The sequence below is a fragment of the Rattus norvegicus genome, chromosome X (assembly GCF_036323735.1).
Source record: "Rattus norvegicus strain BN/NHsdMcwi chromosome X, GRCr8, whole genome shotgun sequence".
NCBI classification, from domain to species: domain Eukaryota; kingdom Metazoa; phylum Chordata; class Mammalia; order Rodentia; family Muridae; genus Rattus; species Rattus norvegicus.
This window is the reverse complement of record NC_086039.1, coordinates 104,354,665-104,364,305: the sequence shown is the minus strand read 5'-3', so window position 1 is coordinate 104,364,305 and position 9,641 is coordinate 104,354,665. Positions and strand designations below refer to the sequence as shown.

Below are 9,641 nucleotides of genomic sequence, written 5' to 3'. Positions count from 1 at the left end.
TCAGATCTTACTATAAAAGCCTATATTCAACAAAACTTGAAAATCTACAGGAAATGGACAATTTCCTAGACAGATACCAGGTACTGAAGTTAAATCAGGAACAGATAAACCAGTTAAACAACCCCATAACTCCTAAGGAAATAGAAGCAGTCATTAAAGGTCTCCCAACCAAAAAGAGCCCGGGTCCAGACGGTTTTAGTGCAGAATTCTATCAAACCTTCATAGAAGACCTCATACCAATATTATCCAAACTATTCCACAAAATTGAAACAGATGGATCACTACCGAATTCCTTCTATGAAGCCACAATTACTCTTATACCTAAACCACACAAAGACCCAACAAAGAAAGAGAACTGCAGACCAATTTCCCTTATGAATATCGACGCACAAATACTCAATAAAATTCTGGCAAACCGAATCCAAGAGCACATCAAAACAATCATCCACCATGATCAAGTAGGCTTCATCCCAGGCATGCAGGGATGGTTTAATATACAGAAAACCATCAACGTGATCCATTATATAAACAAACTGAAAGAACAAAACCACATGATCATTTCATTAGATGCTGAGAAAGCATTTGACAAAATTCAACACCCCTTCATGATAAAAGTCCTGGAAAGAATAGGAATTCAAGGCCCATACCTAAACATAGTAAAAGCCATATACAGCAAACCAGTTGCTAACATTAAACTAAATGGAGAGAAACTTGAAGCAATCCCACTAAAATCAGGGATTAGACAAGGCTGCCCACTCTCTCCCTACTTATTCAATATAGTTCTTGAAGTTCTAGCCAGAGCAATCAGACAACAAAAGGAGGTCAAGGGGATACAGATCAGAAAAGAAGAAGTCAAAATGTCACTTTTTGCAGATGATATGATAGTATATTTAAGTGATCCCAAAAGTTCCACCAGAGAACTACTAAAGCTGATAAACAACTTCAGCAAAGTGGCTGGGTATAAAATTAACTCAAATAAATCAGTAGCCTTCCTCTACACAATAGAGAAACAAGCCGAGAAAGAAATTAGGGAAACAACACCCTTCATAACAGACCCAAATAATGTAAAGTACCTTGGTGTGACTTTAACCAAGCAAGTAAAAGATCTGTACAATAAGAACTTCAAGCCTCTGAAGAAAGAAATTGAAGAAGACCTCAGAAAATGGAAAGATCTCCCATGCTCATGGATTGGCAGGATTAATATAGTAAAAATGGCCATTTTACCAAAAGCGATCTAACATTCAATGCAATCCCCATCAAAATACCAATCCAATTCTTCAGAGAGTTAGACAGAACAATTTGCAAATTCATCTGGAATAACAAAAAACCCAGGATAGCTAAAACTATCCTCAACAATAAAAGGAATTCAGCAGAATCACTATCCCTGTACTCAAGCAGTGTTACAGAGCAATAGTGGTAAAAACTGCATGGTATTGGTACAGAGACAGACAGATAGACCAATGGAATAGAATTGAAGGCCTTGAAATGAACCCACACACCTATGGTCACTTGATTGTTCACAAAGGAGCCAAAACCATTCAATGGAAAAAAGATAGCATTTTCAGCAAATGGTGCTGGTTCAACTGGAGGTCAACATGTAGAAAAATGCAGATCGATCCATGCTTATCACCCTGTACAAAGCTTAAGTCCAGGTGGATCAAGGACCTCCACATCAAACCAAATATACTCAAAGTAATAGAAGAAAAATTGGGGAAGCAACTCGACCACATGTTCACTGGAAAAAATTTCCTGAACAAAACACCAATGGCTTATGCTCTAAGATCAAGAATCGACAAATGGGATCTCATAAAACTGCAAAGCTTCTGTAAGCAAAGGACAGTGTAGTTAGGACAAAATGGCAACCAACAGATTGGGAAAAGATCTTTACCAATGCTACAACAGATAGAGAGCTTATGTCCAAAATATACAAAGAACTCAAGAAGTTAGACCGCAGGGAGACAAATAACCCTATTAAAAAATGGGTTTCAGAGCTAAACAAAGATTTCACAGCTGAGGAATGTCGAATGGCTAAGAAACACCTAAAGAAATGTTCAAAATCTTTAGTCATAAGGGAAATGCAACTCAAAACAACCCTGAGATTTCACCTCACAACAGTGAGAATGGCTAAGATCAAAAACTCAGGTGACAGCAGATGCTGGCGAGGATGTGGAGAAAGAGGAACACTCCTCCATTGTTGGTGGGATTGCAGACTGGTACAACCATTCTAGAAATCAGTCTGGATGTTCCTCAGAAAATTGGACATTGAACTACCTGAGGACCCAGCTATACCTCTCTTGGGCATATACCCAAAAGATGCCCCAACATACAAAAAAGACACGTGCTCCACTATGTTCATCGCAGCCTTATTTATAATAGCCAGAAGCTGGAAAGAACCCAGATGCCCTTCAACAGAGGAATGGATACAGAAAATGTGGTACATCTACACAATGGAATAATACTCAGCTATCAAAAGCAATGACTTTATGAAATTCATAGGCAAATGGATGGAACTGGAAAATATCATCCTGAGTGAGGTAACCCAATCACAGAAAAACACACATGGTATGCACTCATTGATAAGTGGCTATTAGCCCAAATGCTTGAATTACCCTAGATGCACAGAACACATGAAACTCAAGGCAGATGATCAAAATGCGAATGTTTCACTCCTTCTTTAAAAGGGGGAACAAGAATACCCTTGGCAGGGAATAGGGAGGGACAGATTAAAACAGAGGCAGAAGGAACACCCATTCAGAGCCTGCCCCACATGTGGCCCATACATATACAGCCACCCAATTAGACAAGATGGATGAAGCAAAGAACTGCAGGCCGACAGGAGCCGGATGTAGATCTCTCCCCAGAGACACAGACAGAATACAGCAAATACATAGGTGAATGCCAGCAGCAAACCACTGAACTGTGAATGGGACCCCTGTTGAAGGATCAGAGAAAGGACCGGAAGAGCTTGAAGGTGCTCCAGACCCCATATGAACAACAATGCCAACCAACCAGAGCTTCCAGGGACTAAGCCACTACCCAAAGACTATACATGGACTGACCCTGGGCTCCAACCTCATAGGTAGCAATGAATAACCTAGTAAGAGCACCAGTGGAAGGGGAAGCCCTTGGTGATTGTTGGGGGGAGGGTGGTAATGGGGAAGGATAGGGAGGGGAGCACCAATATAGAAGGGGATGGGGAGGGGTTATGGGGATGTTGGCCCAGAATCCAAGAAAGGGAATAACAATTGAAATGTAAATAAGAAATATTCATGTTAATAAAGATAAAAAATGGAATTAGGATATTTCCCTGAGAAAAGTAAAGTTCTATTGAATAAAGTGTAAATTTAAGGGAACCCCCAGAATATACGAAGTGATAAATACAGTACAGAAAAGTTGTGAAAGAAAATGACTGCCCTGCCAAAAATTTGAAATCAATATTTCCGTCCTGAAAGTTAAGGCATAATTTAAAGAGAATCGATGTGTGTTCAGAAAATTGGCTGGAAAGTTTGGTGCTCTGAGATTGATAGAATATTGCTAATACATTAGCACATTATTTTGTAGACTTTTATTCATCTGTGTCACAATTTTGTCATAGTGTGCTAATTAGACATACACTGAGGACATTAAAAACACTGCGACAGCCAATGCTGAGACTCTGTCAGGCAGCAAGGGTCAGATCATAGTGGTCTCCTTTGTTTCACTCAGAGCTGTCGCAAGTCTTTTGTTTCACTTAGACCCTTCTTGGGGTCGTTAGTCCTTATTTTATGCCAGATTTTCACTAGCGGCTGTCTAGTTCTTTCAAATGAGGTCATGAAAATATATGATATACCTTATTCCAAAGAGAACTCCACAAGGATGCTTCTCCAAAATAAAAACTTATCAAATCCCTGAATGCTCTCTGCTGTATCCAAGACAATGATTTCTTTTAAGGCATTGCCCACCATGAAGGCAAAAACATGGAGGAAGATGATAAGGAGCCTCCAGACTGGGATCATGGTGCAGATTGCAGCAAGAATTGCCATGATTGATCCCAAGCACCAAGGGAAGGTCCTGATTTTAATGTGGCAACTTTACACACATAACTGACAGAATTGAAAATAAAAACTGAACACATGAACATGTGTACAACTTGTTCTTGACCCAGAATGTTCTCAATGCTGGATGAGAAGCTGCACAAAACAGACATATTTGTGCCGTGAGGAATAAGGAGAAATTGTGGACAGAAACTTGGAGACCAAAGGACTTCTGAGGTTGGGTTGTGTGTACAGAATATGTGCATGGTCAGATGCAGGGAATGCATGGTGTCCATAAGCAGAATGAGAGAGATGTGGTGATTAGGATGCCTGTCACCCGCTTCTGGCCACCACCTAGGCTATTACACCACTTGTGGATCTCCTTTCTGATGTCTACTTTCTTTTGTGGGTGTATGCTGTCCACCCATTAACTTTTATGTCATCAACATTACTCTGTACCCTGGATTTCGGTGATTCGAATTGCTAAATATAGCTGATTCAAATGCACAGCCTGTGACCTCTATAGTGGAATTAAAGCCTTCTGTCTAGTTGATATAAGCTAGACCTAATGATAAAAAAAACAAAACAAAACAAAACAAAAAAAAACTGTCAAGGGGGGAAACATAGAAGAAAGTGTCTTGATCCTGTCCCTGAAACAGACTTTTCTCCTACACAGTATCCTCCCTTATTTCTCTCAATGCAGAAGTCATTCTTCCTTGACGTCGTTCACCCGAGAAAGCATACCCACTAGGAAACTGCCAGCAGCATGAAGGCAGAAGCTGTGAGGAAACATAATCCCAGAGCGATGACCACGCTGTACTCCCCAGACTAAGAGGTCTCCATGGGAACGTCTTCAAGGTTAGAGTGGAATATTGTTGTCACGTCTATAGATGAGCACTTTGACCATACGCCCCAGACTACGGAGGTCTTTACCGACACGTCTTCTAGATCCTGTCTAGAAACTGATCCTGAAGAGAAAAAAAACAAAAAGCTTGGAGAAGCCGGGAATCGAACCCGGGACAACATACGTGTAAGGTATGCGCTCTACCACTGAGCTACAACTCAAAGCCTCACTCCAGACCTCTTTCCAGCCTATATGAACTGACAGAGACTCAAGCTACTTTTTATAGTGCCTGAAGATATTTATATCACATATTTGTATATCATTATCGACAATTTTTATGTCATCACTTCTATGGGAAAAGAATCGATTTCCAATGCAAACAAAACAAGAACAAGAACCACAACAATTTTGTGCTCTGCAAAAATGGCAGACCTACATAACTTGAGACTATTGTGCTAAATTCATTAGAATGTGCTTCTGAAGGATTAGGAACATCAGGCAATATTGAAGCAGGGATTGGGTAGATGGCATTCTGAGGTTGGGTACAGCGAGTCTACGGTTGCCTTTAGTCTTCTGGGCCTCCCTTCTATGGAGCCTACCAGGAACTCTCTCAGACCCAGGCTCTGCGCCTGCCCAAATCCGGGTATAAATTTTATCTTAGGCAACATTCTACATTTACAAATGTTCTGAGGAAGGAAGAACCTTGAAGATCAAACGCAGGGTCAAGTAAAGAAGCATACAAGAGAAGTTCCTTGATCCAGCCTCTGAAGGAAACAGGGTTTTTTTTGTTTTTTTTTTTTTGTTTTTTTTTTTTATCATTAGGTCTAGCTTATACCAACTCGACAGAAGGCTTTAATTCCACTATAGAGGTCACAGGCTGTGCATTTGAATCAGCTATATTTAGCTATTTGAATCACCGAAATCCAGGGTACAGAGTAATGTTGATGACATAAAAGTTAATGGGTGGACAGCATACGCCCACAAAACAAAGTAGACATCAGAAAGGAGATCCACAAGTGGTGTAATAGCCTAGGTGGTGGTCAGAAGAGGGTGACAGGCATCCTAATCACCACATCTCTCTCATTCTGCTTATGGACACCCTGCATTCCCTGCATCTGACCATGCACATATTCTGTACACACAACCCAGCCTCAGAAGTCCTTTGGTCTCCAAGTTTCTGTCCACAATTTCTCCTTATTCCTCACGGCACAAATATGTCTGTTTTGTGCAGCGTCTCATCCAGCATCGAGAACATTCTGGGTCAAGAACAAGTTGTACCCATGTTCATGTCTTCCGTTGTTATTTTCAATTTTGTCAGTTATGTGTGTAAAATTGCTACATTAAAATCAGGACCTTTCCTTGGTGCTTGGGAGCAGTCATGGCAATTCTTGTTGCAATCTGCACCACGATTCCAGACCGGAGGCTCCTTATCATCTTCCTCCGCGTTTTTGCCTTCATGGCAGGCAATGCCTTAAAAGTAATCATTACCTTGGAAACAGCAGTGATGTTCCTGAGCTGGATAATTTTTTAAACGATATATTTCTTTATTTACATTTCAAATTATCCCCTTGCCCGGTGTTCTGTCCTTAAACACCCTCTGCCCTCCCTTGTCCCCCTTCCCTTCCTCTTCCCCATAAGAGTGTTTCCCTCCCTTCCAGCCAGCTTACCACTCCTCCGATGTTCCCCTGCACTGGGGGTCCAACCTTCGCAGGACCAAGGGCTTCCCCTTCCACTGGTGACCCAACAAGTCTGTTCTCTGCTACATATGCATTTGGAGCCTTGGGTCAGTCTGTGTATAGTCTTTGGGTAGTGGTTTAGTCCCTGGTAGCTCTGGTTGGTTGGCATTGTTGTTCTTAGGGGGTTGCAAGCCCCTTTAGCGCTTTCAATCCTTTCTCTACTTCCTTCCACGGGTATCTCTCTTCTCAGTTCAATAGTTTGCTGCTAGCATTCACCTCTGTATTTGACATGTTCTGGTTGTGTCTCTCAAGAGACATCTCTCTCCGGTTCCTGTCGGCCTGCACTTCTTTGGTTCAGCCATCTTAACCAGTTTTGGTGACTGTATATATATGGGCCACATGTGGGGCAGGGTGTGAATGGCCATTCCTTCGATCTCTGCTTTAAACTTTGCCTCCACCTCCCCTCCAATGAATATTTTTGTTCCCCCTTTTAAGAAGGAGTGAATCATCTGCACTTTGGTCATATTTCTTCTTGAGCTTCATGTGGTCTGTGGATTGTATTTTGGGTAATTTGAGTTTTGGGCTAAAATCCACTTATCAGTGACTTCATACCATGTGTGCTTTTCTGTGATTGGATTACCTCACTCAGGATGATACTTTCTAGTTCCGACCATTTGCCTATGCATTTCATGAAGTCATTGTTTTTGATAGCTGAGTAATATTCCATTGTGTAGATGTAACACATTTTCTGTATCCATTCCTCTGTTGAAGGCATCTGGGTTCTTTCCAGCTCCTGGCTTTTATAAATACGTCTGCTATGAACATAGTGGAGCATGTGTCTTTGTTGTATTTTGGAGCATCTTTTGGGTATATGCCCCAGAGATTTATAGCTGGGCCCTCAAGTACTTTAATGTCCAATTTTCTGAGGAACCTCCAGACTGATTTCCAGAATGGTTGTACCAGTTTGCAATCCCACCAACAATGGAGGAATGTTCCTTTTTCTCCACATTCTTGCCAGCATCTGCTGTTACCTGAGTTTTTGATCTTGGCGATTCTAATTGGAGTGAGGTGGATCTCAGGGTTATTTTGATTTGCATTTCCCTGATGACTAAGGATTTTAAACATTTCTTTAGGTGCTTCTCCGTCATTTGACATTTGTAAACTGAGAATTCTATGTTTAGCTCTGTACCCCATTTTTATTATGGTTATTTGGCTCTTTGGAGTGTAACTTCTTCAATTCTTTATATGTTATGCATATTAACCCTCTATCGGATGTAGGATTGGTAAAGATCTTTTCCCAATCTGTTGGCTGCCATTTTGTCCTAACCACAGTGTCCTTTGCCTTACAGAAGCTTTGCAGTTTTATGAGATCCCATTTGTCGATTCTTGATCTTAGAGCATAAGCCATTGGTGTTTTGTTCAGGAAATTTGCTTCTATGAAGTTATGATAGAATTCTGCACTAAACCCATCTAGTCCTGGGGTCTCTTTGGTTGGGAGACTTTTAGTAACTTCTTCTATTTCTTGAGGTGTTGTGGAAATGGTTATGTGGTTTGTCTAATCTGGATTTAACTTTGGAACCTGGTATCTGTCTACAGAATTGTCCATTTCCTCCAGATTTTCTAGTTTTGTTGAGTATAAGCTTTTGCAGTAGGATCTGATGATTTTTTAAAAATTTTTCTCAGATTTAGTTGTTAAGTCTTTCTTTTCATTTCTTATTTTGGTAATTTGGATACTCTCTCTGTGCCCTCTGGTTAGTTTGGCTAACGATTGTTCTATCTTGTTCTTTTTGTTTCTACATGGTTGATTTCAGCCCTGAGTTTGATTATTTCTTGCCCTCCTCTACTCTTGGGTGTATTTGCTTTTTTTTGTTCTAGAGATTTTGGGTGTGCTGTCAAACCACTAGTGTATACTCTCCCGTTTCTTTCTGGAGGCACTCAGAGCCATGAATTTTCCTCTTTCCACTACATTCCTTGTGTCCCATATATTTTGGCATGTTGTACCTTCATTTTAATTAAAGTTTAAATCTTGAGTTTCTTTGTTTCTTTCTTGATCAAGTTATCATTGAGTAGACATGAGAGAAATCTGTGGACTCGCCATCCACACCAGCTCCAGACCATAACAAGAGTCACGTGGAATCAGTCCTGACAGCATGTTACCAGAGCGATTGGGACATGATAGGTAAGTCAGTTCCTTCTCACTTCCCTTCCTACTGTGGAGCTGTGGTGCCATGGGATGAAGCATCTTGGGATATCAGACACATTACTGTTCGGTATTTCCTATGTGAGACAGTGACTTTATCACACAGATAAAGGATGGATGTGCTGTAAAGGATCAATGTGAATCAACTTATATAGGGATGTGTGGCAGGATGTGTGGCACACACAAACACACACACACACACACACACACACACACTTGATAGAGGATGTTCGTGTATATATCTTCTATACACACTGACTGTGTAGATTGTGGTCACTCTATGGAGCAAATTAATTGCATGGAAACGTGGGCTTACCCCTAGGAGCTCTGTGTGTGCATGCATGTGTGCGTTCATATTTAGACTCATACAAGCTTCTGTCGCTCCCTCATGTCTATTCTTTATATTCAGCTCAGATCAGGATTGGGTTCCAATCTCAGATTCCCAGCCTGTGTTCTCCCCCTCCATCTGGCCAGACTCGCACAGATGCAGTTCCCATTACAGCCACGGGGTGGAAGCAAATCTATATTCTTTTTTTTTTTTTTTTGGTTCTTTTTTTCGGAGCTGGGGACCGAACCCCGAGCCTTGCGCTTCCTAGGTAAGCGCTCTACCACTGAGCTAAATCCCCAGCCCCCTTTTTTTTTATTAACTTGAGTATTTCTTATATACATTTCAAGTGTTATTCCCTTTCCCTGTATCCGGGCAAACATCCCCCTCCCCCCTCCCCTTCCTTATGGGTGTTCCCCTCCCAACCCTCCCCCCATTGCCGCCCTCCCCCCATGGACTAGTTCACTGGGGGTTCACTCTTAGCTGGACCCAGGGCTTCCCCTTCCACTGGTGCTCTTACTAGGATATTCATTGCTACCTATGGGGTCAGAGTCCAGGGTCAGTCCATGTATAGTCTTTAGGT

General features: G+C 41.5%; 1 non-coding gene across 1 annotated transcript; it reads right to left on the bottom strand.

Moving 5' to 3' along the window:
* Positions 1-5,006: 5,006 nt before the first annotated feature.
* On the bottom strand, positions 5,007-5,075 carry Trnav-uac (transfer RNA valine (anticodon UAC)). The gene has a single exon. It is a non-coding gene; the product is annotated as a tRNA-Val (tRNA).
* Between the last annotated feature and the right edge of the window lie 4,566 nt (positions 5,076-9,641).